Source organism: Pseudophryne corroboree, chromosome 10 (genome assembly GCF_028390025.1).
Source record: "Pseudophryne corroboree isolate aPseCor3 chromosome 10, aPseCor3.hap2, whole genome shotgun sequence".
NCBI classification, from domain to species: domain Eukaryota; kingdom Metazoa; phylum Chordata; class Amphibia; order Anura; family Myobatrachidae; genus Pseudophryne; species Pseudophryne corroboree.
Genome location: NC_086453.1, coordinates 358,986,803 through 359,007,595, shown reverse-complemented (window position 1 = coordinate 359,007,595; position 20,793 = coordinate 358,986,803).

Here is a 20,793-nt window from a genome sequence, read left to right as displayed (position 1 = left end):
GGATGAGTGCTTCCATCTACACGTGAAGCTGAACCACTAGCCATGAACATAGGCCAGGGCCTCAGCCGTTCCTTGCCACTCCGTGTCGTAAATGGCATATTGGCAAGTTTACGCTTTCCTCAGATGCTTTTCATTTTGATTTTTGGGTCATTTTACTGAACTTTTGTTTTTTGGGTTTTACATGCTCTCTACTATGACATTGGGCATCGGCCTTGGCAGACGACGTTGATGGCATTTCATCGTCTCGGCCATGACTAGTGGCAGCAGCTTCAGCACGAAATGGAAGTGGATCTTGATCTTTCCCTATTTTACCCTCCACATTTTTGTTCTCCATTTTTTAATGTCTGGAATTATATGCCAGTATCAATAGCAATGGCCTACTGCTATATATACTGCACACAACTGAAATGCACCACAGGTATGGATGGATAGTATACTTGACGACACAGAGGTAGGTAGAGCAGTGGCCTACTGTACCGTACTGCTATATATTATATACTGGTGGTCAGCAAACTGTGCAAAACTGAAATGCAGCACAGGTATGGATGGATAGTATACTTGATGACACAGAGGTAGGTAGAGCAGTGGCTTACTGTACCGTACTGCTATATATTATATACTGGTGGTCAGCAAACTGTGCAAAACTGAAATGCAGCGCAGGTATGGATGGATAGTATACTTGACGACACAGAGGTAGGTAGAGCAGTGGCCTACTGTACCGTACTGCTATATATTATATACTGGTGGTCAGCAAACTGTACAAAACTAAAATGCACCACAGGTATGGATGGATAGTATACTTGACGACACAGAGGTAGGTAGAGCAGTGGCCTTCTGTACCATACTCCTATCTATTATATACTGGTGGTCAGCAAAATTATGCACTGTACTCCTACTATATGCTGCACAGATATGGAGCGTTTTTCAGGCAGAGAACGTATAATACTGGTGGTCACTGGTTAGCAAAACTCTGCACTGTACTCCTCCTATATAATACTGCTGGTCCCCAGTCCCCACAATAAAGCAGTGTGAGCACAGATATACTCAGCACACTGAGCACAGATATGGAGCGTTTTTCAGGCAGAGAACGTATAATACTGGTGGTCACTGGTCAGCAAAACTCTGCACTGTACTCCTCCTATAATACTGCTGGTCCCCAGAATAAAGATATTTGCAGCCCCCTGAAACAAAGTGAGAGGACGCCAGCCATTTCCTCTCACTATCATTTCCAATGCACGAGTGAAAAATGGCGGCGACGCGCAGCTCCTTATATAGAATCCGAATCTCGCGAGAATTCGACTGCGGGATGATGACGGTCGGGCACGCTCGGGTTAACCGATCCATACGGGAGAATCCGAGTCTGCCTCGGACCCGTGTAAAATGGGTGAAGTTCGGGGGGGTTCGGATTCCGAGGAACCGAGGTGTTATTCTAAACAAGATAAAGAAAAAGTTTCTCCCAGCACACCAAGAGGTATCAGAAATAACTTGAACACTACATGAATAATAACAAATTCAGAGATTATATAGATATGGTTAAGCCACCAGGCCCCGACAAGGCTTCCCTGTAGTATTCAAGTCTCATTACTGATACTTCTTGGTGTGATGGAGGAATTTTCTTTATTTCAAATTTTCTCTTTTTCTTGATTAGAGAGTAAAATCGGCAGTACAATATACCATACTCTGTGTCACAGTTCTTGGATGGAAACATGGACTTTCCTGTACTAGGAGTTGGCTTTACCCAGTGCAGAAGCACGGAGTTTAACATGCTGGTGGTGTTTGCCAGGGACCCCTGCAAGGAGGTATTGACTACGCTGTGCCCAACACACAGCTTGCAGTCCTGTGCCTGGGTTCCTATGGCAGGAGCTGGTATACACTAGAAAATGGAGAGAACACTTGGATCAGACTAAAACTGACCTCTCAGGATACCGGAATGGGCAAAACCCAGGTTGGAACCAGATTAGCTTGATGCTGGGTATTGCTGGGTATAGTGGTGTAAAGGATCAGGTAGGGTCGGCAACAGAAATCATGGGGCCCTGTACACTGATATCTCTGGGGCCTCACCCTTCGACACCCACTTAGGGCAGCACAATCATGTAAAGAGGCAATCCACTATCATACAGAAGATGCACTGTCCTATATGGGATGGGGGGGGGCTCAGTCACACAAGGAACACCCAGCTCCCCACACATATTTAGTAAGAGTGTATAATATGCCTGACACTCATTGGGTATAATCAGGGTATTGGGTATATGTGGGAGAACCCCGTTATCCCAGCGTAGACATATCTCCAGGAATACAAATAATAAATATGCAGGTGCGCGACCAACAGCAGCAGGTAGGAGGAAGGTCAGTTCCTCAAAACTAAATAGTAAAGAAAATGTGTGTACCAGCGCTGGCTGAATGAATAAATCAGTTAAAATTATAATAATAATAAAAAATGATAATGAGGATGGTTTACTCTGTGTAAAAAAGTAACAATTTATTTAACATAACATCTATAACAGATCTAAAAGAAAGGAATTCCTATAGCCACTAGGTGGCAATAAAATTTCAATATATCTTGTCTGGATAAAATTTCATAAGTTCTCCTGTATTGGAATTGTCCATTCCTAAAGGCTAGGACGACTTCCCTTTATGCATTCACTGTATGGGTAAACAATTACCAGATCCCCACGTTGGTATGCATCAGCGTTGGAACAAGTCCTTTGGTCGCTGTAGGGGTAGCATAGACCGATTTGATGATAAGGTCCAGTGATGGGAGAGACGTCCAATTTGTGCTGAGGAATGGCACGGCTTTGCAGGCCAGTTTGGAGAACAGGATCCAGGCAGATAATTAGGCTCAAGTCCCAATGGACAGGATAGGCTCAACGCGTTTCACTGGTAAGATCCAGCTTCCTCAGGAGCATATCTCCAGGAATAGCGTGTGGACTGGGGCCAGCACAACTTCACTCTGGGACGCTGATTTATGAGGTCCGCACCTCTGAGCGACGCAGCCAATCCCGGTGCCTAGACACCTATAGTGCTCACAGCCTCCCCATCAGGTGGAACATGTGGGTATCAGGGACCATTAGGACACGGATTGCCCCTAATCCACCTGTAGACTGCATACTCACCAGAGACATGCCCATGCCCAGCCTGTAATGCTGGATACAGGCCTTCACCCACCAGTGTGCCACTCTCATTTTACCCCCGGAGAAATGGAGAGAATCCAGACAGAAGCCAGGCTGGCACACACACAGAGAGAGACTGAGACTGCTACACACACACACACACACACACACAGCAACAGGCAAAGAGAACGAGCCTGGCACACACAGAGATAGAACCTGGCACACACACACAGACTGGTACACACACACAGAGATAGGCACAGAAAGAGAGATAGAGCCTGGCACACACAGAGACTGTCACACACACATAGAGACAGGCACAGAGAGAGAGCCTGGCACACACAGAGACTGTCACACACACATAGAGACAGGCACAGATAGAGAGCCTTGCACACACAGAGCCTGGCACACACAGAGAGGCAGAGACTAGTACATACACAGAGAGACAGACTGGCATACACACAAACTGGCACACACACAGAGACTGTCACACATACACACAGAGACTGGTTTAGAGACTGGCACACAGAGAGACAGACTGGCACAGAAACAGAGACTGGCACACATACACACAGAGACAGATGAGGAGGTAGTCCCTGCTAAACATCTACAATATAGAGAGATGCAGAAAACGTGACCTGCGGGCTGTGACTGCAGAGCTGAGTGCTGCTGTCACTTGACTTAGCACACACTGCCAGTCACTCTTCTGAAGGGAGTGTGTGTGTAGAGAGTAGAGGTAAGGCTGCTGCAGTGGCCTCATAGACTTTGTGCCCACTGCCCGGTGATTCTATTCCTGGCTCCTCCTCTTCCTAGGTAGCTGAGCTGCGGCAGAAAGGACAGTGAGGGGCCTGCACAGGATAATGATGTCACAATGTCATTAATATTATCCGCATCACAATGGCCGGGACTGGACCAAACTAGTGTGATAACAGTGTAACCCTACTTCTCTGTTGGCGTGCCTCCACCCAAGCATATACACCCCAGCTCGCTTGGGAAAAGCCGTCCTTTAATAGGATATTGGGTGTCACTAGTTAAACTCTTAGATGATGACAAAGGTTACAGACAATAATAGGACATTAAGACAATAATATGATAAGTAATATAAACATTAGAGATGAGCGCCTGAAATTTTTCGGGTTTTGTGTTTTGGTTTTGGGTTCGGTTCCGCGGCCGTGTTTTGGGTTCGAACGCGTTTTGGCAAAACCTCACCGAATTTTTTTTGTCGGATTCGGGTGTGTTTTGGATTCGGGTGTTTTTTTCAAAAAACACTAAAAAACAGCTTAAATCATAGAATTTGGGGGTCATTTTGATCCCAAAGTATTATTAACCTCAAAAACCATAATTTACACTCATTTTCAGTCTATTCTGAATACCTCACACCTCACAATATTATTTTTAGTCCTAAAATTTGCACCGAGGTCGCTGTGTGAGTAAGATAAGCGACCCTAGTGGCCGACACAAACACCGGGCCCATCTAGGAGTGGCACTGCAGTGTCACGCAGGATGTCCCTTCCAAAAAACCCTCCCCAAACAGCACATGACGCAAAGAAAAAAAGAGGCGCAATGAGGTAGCTGTGTGAGTAAGATTAGCGACCCTAGTGGCCGACACAAACACCGGGCCCATCTAGGAGTGGCACTGCAGTGTCACGCAGGATGGCCCTTCCAAAAAACCCTCCCCAAACAGCACATGACGCAAAGAAAAAAAGAGGCGCAATGAGGTAGCTGTGTGAGTAAGATTAGCGACCCTAGTGGCCGACACAAACACCGGGCCCATCTAGGAGTGGCACTGCAGTGTCACGCAGGATGTCCCTTCCAAAAAACCCTCCCCAAACAGCACATGACGCAAAGAAAAAAAGAGGCGCAATGAGGTAGCTGTGTGAGTAAGATTAGCGACCCTAGTGGCCGACACAAACACCGGGCCCATCTAGGAGTGGCACTGCAGTGTCACGCAGGATGGCCCTTCCAAAAAACCCTCCCCAAACAGCACATGACGCAAAGAAAAAAAGAGGCGCAATGAGGTAGCTGTGTGAGTAAGATTAGCGACCCTAGTGGCCGACACAAACACCGGGCCCATCTAGGAGTGGCACTGCAGTGTCACGCAGGATGTCCCTTCCAAAAAAACCTCCCCAAACAGCACATGACGCAAAGAAAAAAAGAGGCGCAATGAGGTAGCTGTGTGAGTAAGATTAGCGACCCTAGTGGCCGACACAAACACCGGGCCCATCTAGGAGTGGCACTGCAGTGTCACGCAGGATGTCCCTTCCAAAAAACCCTCCCCATACAGCACATGACGCAAAGAAAAAAAGAGGCGCAATGAGGTAGCTGACTGTGTGAGTAAGATTAGCGACCCTAGTGGCCGACACAAACACCGGGCCCATCTAGGAGTGGCACTGCAGTGTCACGCAGGATGTCCCTTCCAAAAAACCCTCCCCAATCAGCACATGATGCAAAGAAAAAGAAAAGAAAAAAGAGGTGCAAGATGGAATTGTCCTTGGGCCCTCCCACCCACCCTTATGTTGTATAAACAAAACAGGACATGCACACTTTAACCAACCCATCATTTCAGTGACAGGGTCTGCCACACGACTGTGACTGATATGACGGGTTGGTTTGGACCCCCCCCAAAAAAGAAGCAATTAATCTCTCCTTGCACAAACTGGCTCTACAGAGGCAAGATGTCCACCTCATCTTCACCCTCCGATATATCACCGTGTACATCCCCCTCCTCACAGATTATCAATTCGTCCCCACTGGAATCCACCATCTCAGCTCCCTGTGTACTTTGTGGAGGCAATTGCTGCTGGTCAATGTCTCCGCGGAGGAATTGATTATAATTCATTTTAATGAACATCATCTTCTCCACATTTTCTGGATGTAACCTCGTACGCCGATTGCTGACAAGGTGAGCGGCGGCACTAAACACTCTTTCGGAGTACACACTTGTGGGAGGGCAACTTAGGTAGAATAAAGCCAGTTTGTGCAAGGGCCTCCAAATTGCCTCTTTTTCCTGCCAGTATAAGTACGGACTGTGTGACGTGCCTACTTGGATGCGGTCACTCATATAATCCTCCACCATTCTATCAATGTTGAGAGAATCATATGCAGTGACAGTAGACGACATGTCCGTAATCGTTGTCAGGTCCTTCAGTCCGGACCAGATGTCAGCATCAGCAGTCGCTCCAGACTGCCCTGCATCACCGCCAGCGGGTGGGCTCGGAATTCTGAGCCTTTTCCTCGCACCCCCAGTTGCGGGAGAATGTGAAGGAGGAGATGTTGACAGGTCGCGTTCCGCTTGACTTGACAATTTTGTCACCAGCAGGTCTTTCAACCCCAGCAGACCTGTGTCTGCCGGAAAGAGAGATCCAAGGTAGGCTTTAAATCTAGGATCGAGCACGGTGGCCAAAATGTAGTGCTCTGATTTCAACAGATTGACCACCCGTGAATCCTTGTTAAGCGAATTAAGGGCTGCATCCACAAGTCCCACATGCCTAGCGGAATCGCTCCCTTTTAGCTCCTTCTTCAATGCCTCCAGCTTCTTCTGCAAAAGCCTGATGAGGGGAATGACCTGACTCAGGCTGGCAGTGTCTGAACTGACTTCACGTGTGGCAAGTTCAAAGGGCATCAGAACCTTGCACAACGTTGAAATCATTCTCCACTGCACTTGAGACAGGTGCATTCCACCTCCTATATCGTGCTCAATTGTATAGGCTTGAATGGCCTTTTGCTGCTCCTCCAACCTCTGAAGCATATAGAGGGTTGAATTCCACCTCGTTACCACTTCTTGCTTCAGATGATGGCAGGGCAGGTTCAGTAGTTTTTGGTGGTGCTCCAGTCTTCTGTACGTGGTGCCTGTACGCCGAAAGTGTCCCGCAATTTTTCTGGCCACCGACAGCATCTCTTGCACGCCCCTGTCGTTTTTAAAAAAATTCTGCACCACCAAATTCAAGGTATGTGCAAAACATGGGACGTGCTGGAATTTGCCCATATTTAATGCACACACAATATTGCTGGCGTTGTCCGATGCCACAAATCCACAGGAGAGTCCAATTGGGGTAAGCCATTCCGCGATGATCTTCCTCAGTTGCCGTAAGAGGTTTTCAGCTGTGTGCGTATTCTGGAAAGCGGTGATACAAAGCGTAGCCTGCCTAGGAAAGAGTTGGCGTTTGCGAGATGCTGCTACTGGTGCCGCCGCTGCTGTTCTTGCGGCGGGAGTCCATACATCTACCCAGTGGGCTGTCACAGTCATATAGTCCTGACCCTGCCCTGCTCCACTTGTCCACATGTCCGTGGTTAAGTGGACATTGGGTACAACTGCATTTTTTAGGAGACTGGTGAGTCTTTTTCTGACGTCCGTGTACATTCTCGGTATCGCCTGCCTAGAGAAGTGGAACCTAGATGGTATTTGGTAACGGGGGCACACTGCCTCAATAAATTGTCTAGTTCCCTGTGAACTAACGGCGGATACCGGACGCACGTCTAACACCAACATAGTTGTCAAGGCCTCAGTTATCCGCTTTGCAGTAGGATGACTGCTGTGATATTTCATCTTCCTCGCAAAGGACTGTTGAACAGTCAATTGCTTACTGGAAGTAGTACAAGTGGGCTTACGACTTCCCCTCTGGGATGACCATCGACTCCCAGCGGCAACAACAGCAGCGCCAGCAGCAGTAGGCGTTACACGCAAGGATGCATCGGAGGAATCCCAGGCAGGAGAGGACTCGTCAGAATTGCCAGTGACATGGCCTGCAGGACTATTGGCATTCCTGGGGAAGGAGGAAATTGACACTGAGGGAGTTGGTGGGGTGGTTTGCGTGAGCTTGGTTACAAGAGGAAGGGATTTACTGGTCAGTGGACTGCTTCCGCTGTCACCCAAAGTTTTTGAACTTGTCACTGACTTATTATGAATGCGCTGCAGGTGACGTATAAGGGAGGATGTTCCGAGGTGGTTAACGTCCTTACCCCTACTTATTACAGCTTGACAAAGGGAACACATGGCTTGACACCTGTTGTCCGCATTTCTGGTGAAATACCTCCACACCGAAGAGCTGATTTTTTTGGTATTTTCACCTGGCATGTCAACGGCCATATTCCTCCCACGGACAACAGGTGTCTCCCCGGGTGCCTGACTTAAACAAACCACCTCACCATCAGAATCCTCCTGGTCAATTTCCTCCCCAGCGCCAGCAACACCCATATCCTCCTCATCCTGGTGTACTTCAACACTGACATCTTCAATCTGACTATCAGGAACTGGACTGCGGGTGCTCCTTCCAGCACTTGCAGGGGGCGTGCAAATGGTGGAAGGCGCATGCTCTTCACGTCCAGTGTTGGGAAGGTCAGGCATCGCAACCGACACAATTGGACTCTCCTTGTGGATTTGGGATTTCGAAGAATGCACAGTTCTTTGCTGTGCTGCTTTTGCCAGCTTGAGTCTTTTCATTTTTCTAGCGAGAGGCTGAGTGCTTCCATCCTCATGTGAAGCTGAACCACTAGCCATGAACATAGGCCAGGGCCTCAGCCGTTCCTTGCCACTCCGTGTGGTAAATGGCATATTGGCAAGTTTACGCTTCTCCTCCGACAATTTTATTTTAGGTTTTGGAGTCCTTTTTTTTCTGATATTTGGTGTTTTGGATTTGACATGCTCTGTACTATGACATTGGGCATCGGCCTTGGCAGACGACGTTGCTGGCATTTCATCGTCTCGGCCATGACTAGTGGCAGCAGCTTCAGCACGAGGTGGAAGTGGATCTTGATCTTTCCCTAATTTTGGAACCTCAACATTTTTGTTCTCCATATTTTAATAGGCACAACTAAAAGGCACCTCAGGTAAACAATGGAGATTGATACTAGTATACAATTATGGACTGCCTGCCGACTGCAGACACAGAGGTAGCCACAGCCGTGAACTACCGTACTGTACTGTGTCTGCAGCTAATATAGACTGGTTGATAAAGAGAAGATGTCTATGTAACTATGTATGTATAAAGAAGACTGAAAAAAATCCACGGTTAGGTGGTATACAATTATGGACGGACTGCCTGCCGAGTGCAGACACAGAGGTAGCCACAGCCGTGAACTACCGTACTGTACTGTGTCTGCAGCTAATATAGACTGGTTGATAAAGAGAAGATGTCTATGTAACTATGTATGTATAAAGAAGAATGAAAAAAATCCACGGTTAGGTGGTATTACAATTATGGACGGACTGCCTGCCGAGTGCAGAGACACAGAGGTAGCCACAGCCGTGAACTACCGTACTGTGTCTGCTGCGACTGGATGATAAATGATATAAAAAATATATATATATCACTACTGCAGCCGGACAGGTATATATTATATATTATATAATGACGGACCTGCTGGACACTGTCTGTCAGCAGAATGAGTTTTATTTTTATAGAATAAAAAAAAAAAAAACACACAAGTGAAGTCACACGACGAGTGTTTAACTTTTTCAGGCAATCACAATATAAGTATACTACTAACTATACTGGTGGTCAGTGTGGTCAGGTCACTGGTCAGTCACACTGGCAGTGGCACTCCTGCAGCAAAAGTGTGCACTGTTTAATTTTAATATAATATGTACTCCTGGCTCCTGCTATAACCTATAACTGGCACTGCAGTAGTGCTCCCCAGTCTCCCCCACAATTATAAGCTGTGTGAGCTGAGCAGTCAGACAGATATATAATATATATAGATGATGCAGCACACTGGCCTGAGCCTGAGCAGTGCACACAGATATGGTATGTGACTGACTGAGTCACTGTGTGTATCGCTTTTTTCAGGCAGAGAACGGATATATTAAATAAACTGCACTGTGTGTCTGGTGGTCACTCACTATATAATATATTATGTACTCCTGGCTCCTGCTATAACCTATAACTGGCACTGCAGTAGTGCTCCCCAGTCTCCCCCACAATTATAAGCTGTGTGAGCTGAGCAGTCAGACAGATATATATAATATTATATATAGATAATAGATGATGCAGCACACTGGCCTGAGCCTGAGCAGTGCACACAGATATGGTATGTGACTGACTGAGTCACTGTGTGTATCGCTTTTTTCAGGCAGAGAACGGATATATTAAATAAACTGCACTGTGTGTCTGGTGGTCACTCACTATATAATATATTATGTACTCCTGGCTCCTGCTATAACCTATAACTGGCACTGCAGTAGTGCTCCCCAGTCTCCCCCACAATTATAAGCTGTGTGAGCTGAGCAGTCAGACAGATATATATAATATTATATATAGATAATAGATGATGCAGCACACTGGCCTGAGCCTGAGCAGTGCACACAGATATGGTATGTGACTGACTGAGTCACTGTGTGTATCGCTTTTTTCAGGCAGAGAACGGATATATTAAATAAACTGCACTGTGTGTCTGGTGGTCACTCACTATATAATATATTATGTACTCCTGGCTCCTGCTATAACCTATAACTGGCACTGCAGTAGTGCTCCCCAGTCTCCCCCACAATTATAAGCTGTGTGAGCTGAGCAGTCAGACAGATATATATAATATTATATATAGATAATAGATGATGCAGCACACTGGCCTGAGCCTGAGCAGTGCACACAGATATGGTATGTGACTGACTGAGTCACTGTGTGTATCGCTTTTTTCAGGCAGAGAACGGATATATTAAATAAACTGCACTGTGTGTCTGGTGGTCACTCACTATATAATATATTATGTACTCCTGGCTCCTGCTATAACCTATAACTGGCACTGCAGTAGTGCTCCCCAGTCTCCCCCACAATTATAAGCTGTGTGAGCTGAGCAGTCAGACAGATATATATAATATTATATATAGATAATAGATGATGCAGCACACTGGCCTGAGCCTGAGCAGTGCACACAGATATGGTATGTGACTGAGTCACTGTGTGCTGTGTATCGCTTTTTTCAGGCAGAGAACGGATTATAAAGTAAACTGCACTGTCCTCACTAGTAAACTCTCTCCACTCAGTCTCTACACTTCTACAGTAACAGTACTCCTCCTAGTCAGCTCCAGTAAATCTCTCTCAGTCTCTTATAATCTAAATGGAGAGGACGCCAGCCACGTCCTCTCCCTATCAATCTCAATGCACGTGTGAAAATGGCGGCGACGCGCGGCTCCTTATATAGAATCCGAGTCTCGCGATAGAATCCGAGCCTCGCGAGAATCCGACAGCGTCATGATGACGTTCGGGCGCGCTCGGGTTAACCGAGCAAGGCGGGAAGATCCGAGTCGCTCGGACCCGTGAAAAAAAACATGAAGTTCTGGCGGGTTCGGATTCAGAGAAACCGAACCCGCTCATCTCTAATAAACATCTCACCTTAGTAACAAGAATTTCTGATTGTCCAATACCAACTTAAACAGGTAAGTAACTTTGTTTTACTAAAACTCAATATCTTGCCACAGAGCCCTCAATATATAAGTGTTACCAATTTAACAATCTTACACGACTATAACCCAATGTCACAGTAATAGTGCATGTATTACAAAAAAAGTTTATACCACCACAGCCGATACGACTATGGACCCGGGATTTAATCATACCCTTATACCTCCTGCGCAGTACACACTCTACCTATCCTAAGTGATCACTATTAAAATAGTTCAGTTTTTGTGGCCACAACGTCTGTGATTATTTCTACAAATTATACGGAAATTATAGCAGTAGGTTATGTAGGTTGTTGCAGTTGTTGTAAAGGCCGGAGTTGTTTAATATAAGAAACTTCCTCAGAGTCAGCAATATCTGAATATGACGGCTGGCATATCTGTAATCCGGACTTCACTAACTTTGGGAGCAGCGATATTTCCCTGGCTCCCCTCTGATGTCTCAGTATCACTTGTCTTTTACTGGATACTTGTCTGTCTTTACTGTGAAGAATTTAATCTATGAGAGAATTGATTTGGCTGTTTCAACAGAGTATTAGCTGAGCTATTTATGGACAGACAATTAATGCCTTGATGATACAAATGTGCTTAACTTCAACAGAATTACTTTCCAATGCTTTATATGTGGAACAGTCAGGTAGCCTAGGAGGGTCCCGTGCAATGTACTATACACCATATAATCCTTGACAAGTTAATATTAGTCACAATGTATTCATAACAGGATGCCCCTGTCTTAAAGTGATTCCACTGTCTTCTGCGGTGGAGACACTGTAGTCATTAAGGCTGAAATAGCTACTCTACCATTAAACATCTTAGTGATATTTGGTGGACCCCCTTCTGTAAAGTAAACCTTCATTACCTTCACAACCAGAAATAAAGACATGGAGACTTGAATTTTGGCAGAAAAATTGCTAGCTATTTATTTGTCCCTAACCAATAGCAAACCTGTAAATAGAAAATTTTATTAAGATGCCGATCCAGCCGGCATATGGTGGCAGCAAAAAGAACGGCTCTATTAACCTAAATTAACCTTAAATTACTAAAACTTCGAAACGATCCTAATTTTAATACAACCATCACACACCGGTAATAGGTGACAACTCAACCCCCACAGTGACTACCCACCGCTCCTGGGTGCCCTGCCGCTGCCTTCCCGGACGGGTGGTCAAGCGGCCAATAAGTCGATGGAGGTGAGTGCACCTAAACCATACTAAACTGTAAAACACTACAGTTTACCATACAAATACAAAACTGCCGTTCTTTTCCGCCAATAAATAGCCAACGATAAAACCAGCCAACAACTTAACGCCAAGGCACCACGTGCCAGAATCTCTGACCACAAGGGCGGGAGGGTGGGAAGGCAAAATCCCCACAAGAGAGATCTAAAATGGCCTCACCTTTCTTATATATCACAAACCCTCCCCTTCAAAAAAGGCTGTACTTTCCTCACAGCTAGGTCCACCCCTCACCAGATGTTTAACTCTTTCCTTTCCTATGCAGTCAATTCTCTCTCCTAATGGGAGTCTATACAACTGTACCAAGTGGCAACTGCTGGCGGGTTATAAGTACTTACTCCCATCCGCTGCCGACTGGATCACTAGACTACTGGAAACCATCAGTGTAGTGTTAATCATGCAATCACTTGGCTTAGAAATCAGAACAGTCTTAGCTATTACTCTGAAGTAATGAATGAATGGATTTCTTTAGTCCTTTAGTTATCTTTCCACTTATGGTCGGACTAAGGCAGGTCTCTTTCTATTCTGCACTGATACAGTATATTGACAGCTGACCTTTGGTGGATGGTTAGTATATGATAAAAGGAGCCCTTAATAGTGACTTTATTTCTACCTTGGTATAGAATCAGCCCCACTAACATTACCGTCCACCTTTCCTATTATACAGGGGTCAACTCTGCCCCCCTGATTACACCAGCTGAGACTGTCAGTTGCTGTTCCACCTATGCCTCTGCTTCTCACTCTGTAGATAGGAGCGCTGTGCAGCAGTCACTCACGCAACAGGCTTATCCCCTAGGCAGGTCTTATTTGACTCGTCCCAGACAATGTGACAGACTGGTGTATAGGCTCCCCGTCACTCACGGCCTTGTCATCTCCTCCTTCCGCATCACTGTGACTCACAAGAGGGCGGCCACCGGCTCTCAGCTACAATCTGCTCCTCTCTCTGCTCTCTCCAGGAGCTTCTCCTGTATCGTCTGCTCTGGGTGATTTCACAGTTTCGGAGCTCACCGATCCTTTCCTCCGCATGTCATCACCATCGCTGCCTGCTTCTCCCTCCTCCGTCCTTTCTGCTGCACACGCGCCAACTGTCTCTCCCCGCTCCCTCAACCATTTTTTCTGTTTCTCCTTGAGAAATCCCCTGCCACTCAGCGTGAGGGGCTCCAGAAGTTTCCATCCCCATTCACCATCAATGTTATTGAACATATGTGTACATATACAAACATTTATGTACATTTTACAACATTTATTAGAATGGTGATCATTACTATATATATATATATATATATATCTACCACTAATTGGTTTGAGTTTCTTATTGAATATATAACACTCTATGAATAACATATATATATATATATATATATATATGTGTGTTTACAATGTCTTCTCTCATTTGCTCTCAATTGTGTGACCCCATATAACCCATCCTGTAAGGGGCTACAACAGTAAGAGGGGAGCTGGGGGGGGGGGGCGGAGTGGACTGCAGGTGTCATCTAAGTTGCGGCCGCCAGTAGCAGAGTAGTCCTTTGACTTGCAAGCAATTTACTATTGGGCACACTGTTTTCTGCCCCTGAACCTTGGGGCCCCTTTGAACCTTGGGGCCCATTACTGCTGGACCCTTTGTCCCCCCCTGTCACCGCGTCTGGGATCAGGTAAATCTAAACTAGGATCACAGCACAATTTATAAGATATTGCAAGTGCAGCTGGTAGAGGGATGGTCAAGGTCCCTTAAATATATAAAATAAATGTAGGTATACCAGTGCTGGCTGTGACAAAATATATGACTAGATGGATGGTTTGTTCTATGAAATACTGGAAATCACAATATCTGCCAAGGTTTAAAGCAGGAGTCTGAGTTGTCAGCAGAGTGGGAGAGGATCAGGCTCTACACGTTTTGCTGGTTAAAAGTGCATCTTCAGGAGCAATTACCATCCTCTATGTCACGGTTCTCGGATAAAAACATGAACTTTCCTGTACTAGGAGTTGGCTGAACCCAGTGCAGAGACGCGGTGTCTAACATGCTGGTGGTGTTCGCCAGGTGCCCCTGTGACTACGCTGTGCCCAGCACACAGGTAGCAGTCCACTGCCTGGGTTCCTAGAATGGGAGCTGCTATACACTGGAAAATGGAGAGAACACTCTGATCAGACTGAAACCGGCCTCTCAGGATACTGGACATGGACTGGAATGGGAAAAACCCAGGCTGGAACCAGATTAGATTGATGCTGGGTATTGCTGGGTATAGTAGTGTAATGAATCAAGTAAATCTAAACTAGGATCAGAATTGCTGAGAAAGTCTAAGTGCTGCGAGGTTGAACTGAACTGGGAACTGAGTAACAGACAGGAACTGGAATAGCTTGTATTAATGTGCAGGGAAATACTGGAGTAATCAGAGACAGAGAAATATGAACACAGTACTGAGGTAATAAAGTCCTCTAGTGTGAGCTTACTGTAACTGGGACGTGACACAAGTTAGATTACTTACTTACAGAAGTGCAGGAGATAAAGAAGTGTCCACTCACATCTAGCCTCCCTGCATGTTATACAGCCCTTCTAGTCATACCATGCTGTGGCGTCACTTGTAGCGCCAAGTGTCTTTATGTGTGATTTTTCCATTAAAATGTAACTTATTTAAAACAATGTGAATATGCCGCACAAGCCGCTTATGCTGAGTAAAATGATATGCAGCATGCCTATATTCTATGTGTGACTGTGACTGTATCTGCACATGAAATGCTACATTACAGTGTTTTCCTAGTAAAAACTGTAACATACCATTTTGTATGCAGATACAGCCGCAGATATATGCACATCATTCTAATTAGCAGTGTCTGCTTATGCATCCTATTCACATCATGATGCAAATAAGAGGCATTTTAGCAAAAATAGATACAAACAGAGTTGCATGGGACCTGTCAGCTCACTCATGCCAGGGATCTCCCACTTAGTTTATTCAGGCAAGGTGATTCACAACATATCTGTAGTTGCAGTACTTGGTATCAGCAGACAGAATCATGGTGGAGATGATTACGGCAGGCTGAGAATTAAGCTCACCAGGAAATTTGCAATCAGTGCAGATAGTGGTCAGGCAGAAGGTAGCAACTGAGGTGAAAGCAGAATGAACACTCTGGAAGCACTTTATATACTGTACTTGTAATGAATTTCAGCAGCACAGATTCTTGCTGTCAGGTGCCAGGCATGCCCATCCGGCTGCTGGCGGTGCTGCACGTACGCAGTGAGGCACGGTGATATGGCAGCCATGACGGTGCGGCTGCCAGAGTGTGGGAGATGGGGTAACTGCTGGGTAAGAGGTAGCATCCTCCTGTGTGTCTGCAGCACTGGGAGACACCATGTTGGAGACCAAGGTTCTCTTTGTCCAGTCACTGACCTTCTTTGGAATGCTCGGTCCAATGGGAGGCTGCTTCCTATTACAAAAGGGGTAAGCTCACTCTTGCATGCTGTCAGTGCTTTATGTTACTGCCTAGAGCAGAAGCTCCAGTTCTGAGTTCCCTCCACTGAGCAAGCCTGTCTGTCACCTTCCACTGCACCTCTGCCGGAAATTCTCTGTTCCGCAGGTGTCCGCCCTCTCTTCTCTAACAGTTACATTCAGTATTCTTCAGTCATGCCTCCGCAGCATTCGTTTTTCAATAGTTAAATTCAGTGTACTTCAGGTCATGCCTCCGCAGCATTCATTCTACAATAGATATATTCAGTTTTCTTCAGTCCACCTCCGCAGTATATATTCTTCAACAGCTACATTCAGTGTTCTTCAGTCACGCCTCCATAGTATTCATGCTTCAATATTTACATTCAGTGTTCTTCAGTCATGCATCTGCAAGCATTCATTCTTCAAACAGTTATATTCAGTGTTCTTCAGTCATGCCTCTGCAAGCATTCATTCTTCAACAGTTATATTCAGTGTTCTTCAGTCATGCCTCCGCACGTTTTGTCCTTCAACAGGTATATTCAGTGTTCTTTAGTCATGCCTCCACAGCATTCATTCTTCAACAGTTGAATCCAGTGTTGTTCAGTCACGCCATCGCAGCATTTATTCTCCAACAGTAATCTCCAGTGTTCATCAGACACGCCTCATCGACGTTCAGTCTTCAGCAGCGGTCTTTTGAGTTCTTCAGCCATGTCTCTCAGTTAACATTCTTATAGATCCTTCCAGAGTATTATAACCAAGCCCTAAGTTCTGTTCTTCTGTTACTCATCCTAGAACCTCGAGTTATATAAGAAGGAATTACATCTTGCCTCCCCAGTTCCTCCCTGCTTACACAGCCACTCCTGCAGCGAATGCCGAGGCTTTGGATTCTCAACTTCAGCGATCTGTGACACTTGCAGAGTGAAACCCAGCAATGAAGGAAGACACAGGAATCTAGGAAGACTGTAGCAAGCTGGATAAACAGTAATGCAAGAAAAAGCCAAGGAGTCCTCACTAGGGTTGCCACCTCATACATCATCAATTCCTGGAGATCCCCCCCACCCAACACCAAGCAATGTTCATGTAAATAAAATTATGTACCACATTTATAAAATAGTAAATACTGTAGGTATTTTATTAGAAATACAACAAATTTTGAAAAAAAAATTACTTTCATATTGTGTTGGTAGTTTAGATATTTGAAATCTACATTTCTCTATAGTTCTTTTCAATATAGGGACTTTTCCCCTTTTACAGTAAAGCTTTTTAATATGAGGCTCTCCCTCCACTTCTTGCATTTGCAGCTCTTATCCCTCTAATGAGTGCTGCAGAGTTGAGAACACACAATGCCTGTGATACCTGTCCCTCCTGGGTCTTCTCAGTCTCCTCGGCATTGAGTGGGCAAAGTGGTAACTGCCAGGCCCCCTTTTTCTCCTGCTTTACCCTCCCAGATACCCAGACCTGCACTAACTAAAATGGACATTTCATCCCACAGTCACATACCATATAATTCTTGATGCAGCTCAGCGTGACAACCCACAAGATACAAATAGTGCCACATTCTCAGTATCCTTAGAAAACAGATCGTTAAGCACTATGGAAATTAAAGTGGCAAATTTTTTCCATAGTCCGTAGAGACATATAATGCAAAATGTCTGATAGGAAGACACTACTAATCTTGTGGTTCATAACGTACCTCAGCTGTCAAATGAGATATTGTTACTCAATTAATTTGGCAGTGGGTTGTGGGTTTGATTGCCACCATGGCACTTTGTGGAGTTTGTATGTCCTCCCCATACTTGAGTGTGTTTCCTCCGGGTGCTCCGATTTCCTCACACACCCAAATATATATATTGGTTGGTTTATTGGCTCCCAAGCAATATGAACCCTAGTGTGTGTGTGTGTGTGTGTGTGTGTGTGTGTGTGTGTGTGTGTGTGTGTGTACATGGGCAGATGAGATTGGCCAAGTGCTTCTTATCTGCCATCACATTCTATGTTTCTATATTTCTTTATAATAATGCAGATACTGTAGTTATGTAATTTCAGCAGGTAAGGTAAATCACACTTGTTATTGTACAATGTATAATGGATAGCGGAGGATAGGGAGTGCTGACAGTGTGGAGAAATGTGTCAATGGGTGCTGTGAGGGGGAGTTGATAAATGGATGTGCATATGAAAAATGACTCCACCCCCATTGTCATAGACCAAGTGTGGTTTTATGTAAATGGACTGAAGGAGTATATTGGGGAATTAGGGCAGTAATATAAATATTTTCCTAGGGTTCCTAGAACCCTCACACCAGCTCACATACCGATCATAATTGTACATGCCACTATATGCTTCCACTAACCCAAAAGAGGCACAAATTCTCTAAGATCCACATACACTACTTATATTGTATGAGGATAAGCAATAAAAAATCTGATGCTCTGATCTTGTTCAGTCTTATTCTCTGCTTTATAATTGATTTTAGCTGATTTTTAAGCAATAAGTCCAACCAAAGGAATAAAGCTGGTAGGAGCTAAGTGTTCTGGCTAGAGGTATCCAGTGGTTTCCTGTTCTCCACCACTGTCATATAACATGCACCTGAAAGATTGAAGGGGTGTCTGATTGAAAGTGTAGAATAATGCCCAATCTCTACCACTTTCAGGGAATCCCTCCACAAATCAAACAATGTCTCCCTAAATTATACCTTCCCACCCATTGAATCTCCATATAAAACTATATCTTATTTCTCGTGTGGCGGCATGGCTAGTCCTAGATCCCAGTCAACCTTATTGTGTTTGCATATTTCAGTGACCAGTGTCAGGACAAAGACATGACATTGAAGACAGCAATAACAAAGATCCTGAAATGTGACATTGACAATGAGAATCTCACAGACCCGGAGGTGCTCCCACCAGCAGACTGTGTCATCAGTGTATTGATGTTGGATTTCATCAGCAAAGACCAAGATGATTATATAAATAATTTCAGAAAATTTGTGAAGCTACTAAAACCTGAAGGAACCCTTTTATTGTTTGGGCTTTTAAATACAACTTATATGATGGTTGGGCAGGACAAGGTACATGTGTTCAGATATGATGAGAAATTTGTAAGAAAAGTTCTCACTGATGAAGGGTTTGTTACTGACCACTGTGCAGTCCATAAAAGAACAGCAGTAAGTGACCTTTTTGACTATAAAGCAGTTATATTTATCACCGCTCATAGAGAGTAATAAGGGCCTGATTCTGAGTCACATGGTATGGAGCATCGGGTGCACTTGAGTGTTTTATTTTTACTGCGCATGTGTCTAAGTCGCACTGTGCATACATCCTAATTATGTTTGTACAGAGATGAAGTAGCTTTGACACACACGTAGAAGTGTATTGAAAATGTATTAGGTGTTACCAGGTGTGGTTTCAGAGAGGAAGGGGCCGTATACAGGTTCTGTGTGGGCCACCTCCTCTCCAATGGTGCAGTAGACTCTGGCTTGATGTCATAGTTTACTCTGCATGCACAGGTCTCTGGGAACATGGCACCTTTGACTTTTTCTCCCCACTTACAGACACTGAAGTTGGAGTTTGAATCCATGCTATCCGGCTGGAATTGATGGACATCCAGGCCCACATCCTGGACAATGTTAATGATTTGTTACAGTTAAAAAAAATATTTTATATTATTATTGTTTGAAAATGTTATACTTAATTTAAAACAGTAAACTTATGAATTTACATAATGTGTGGAGTATTTTTTATGCATAATCATATCTTGTTTTATCTGTCTATTTTCTATGTCATCTATCCTCTGTTTATTCTATATGTGTCTATTTTTCTATTTTTGCCATTTCTTTTATGTGCGTATTACATATATATTTTTTCTTCTGGGTTAACAACATAACTATTTTACAATACTACATATATTTATATATATTATTTTTAAATAGTATTGAGTGTATTGTGCAAACAGGACATCAGACATGTTATTTGTATATGTTTGGTGCCTTAATTGCTGTATGTCTTTGAGAAATTAGGTTGTCAAACTCTTCAATTTGCAGTGTTTGATCACTTAATTATTAAATCACATTTCGATTCCTTGGGTTTTATTTTTTTAATTTAGGAAAAAACACCTTTGTTAGATTGTTTGCTAACTAGCGATTGCCACGCATATGCTACAGACTGTCTGTTCGTAGCGCTGCAAATCGCTTCTATGTGAACACATTGCTCCTCTGCGATGCAGAATAGTAATCACCTCTTTTGTGCATTGTTGCACTTTTTGTGCAACCGTGCGAAATAGGCATTCTCTGTGTATGGTCGCACATGTGCAATACATTTGCACCAAGCTGCTGTAGTATGTGTGTAAGCATACAGCAGCGTTCAGGTCTGAGGCCCCATGTTACTAATGGTGAGATGGAATCCATAGGAATGGTGAAGTGAGTGCACTCAGGTTACACATGGACAAGTAATTACCCTTTATTCCAAGTCAGTGGATAAAAATCTGTGATATCCTGGCTGAGCGATATCATCCAATCACAACTTCCAAGAAAAAAAAGAACCCATGTTTTTAACTAAAATAACTTATTACAGCGGTGGCTGCAATCCCAGGGCTGCAGTGCCGGCTACCTTGTGTCAAACGTGTATGTAATATATGTGCTG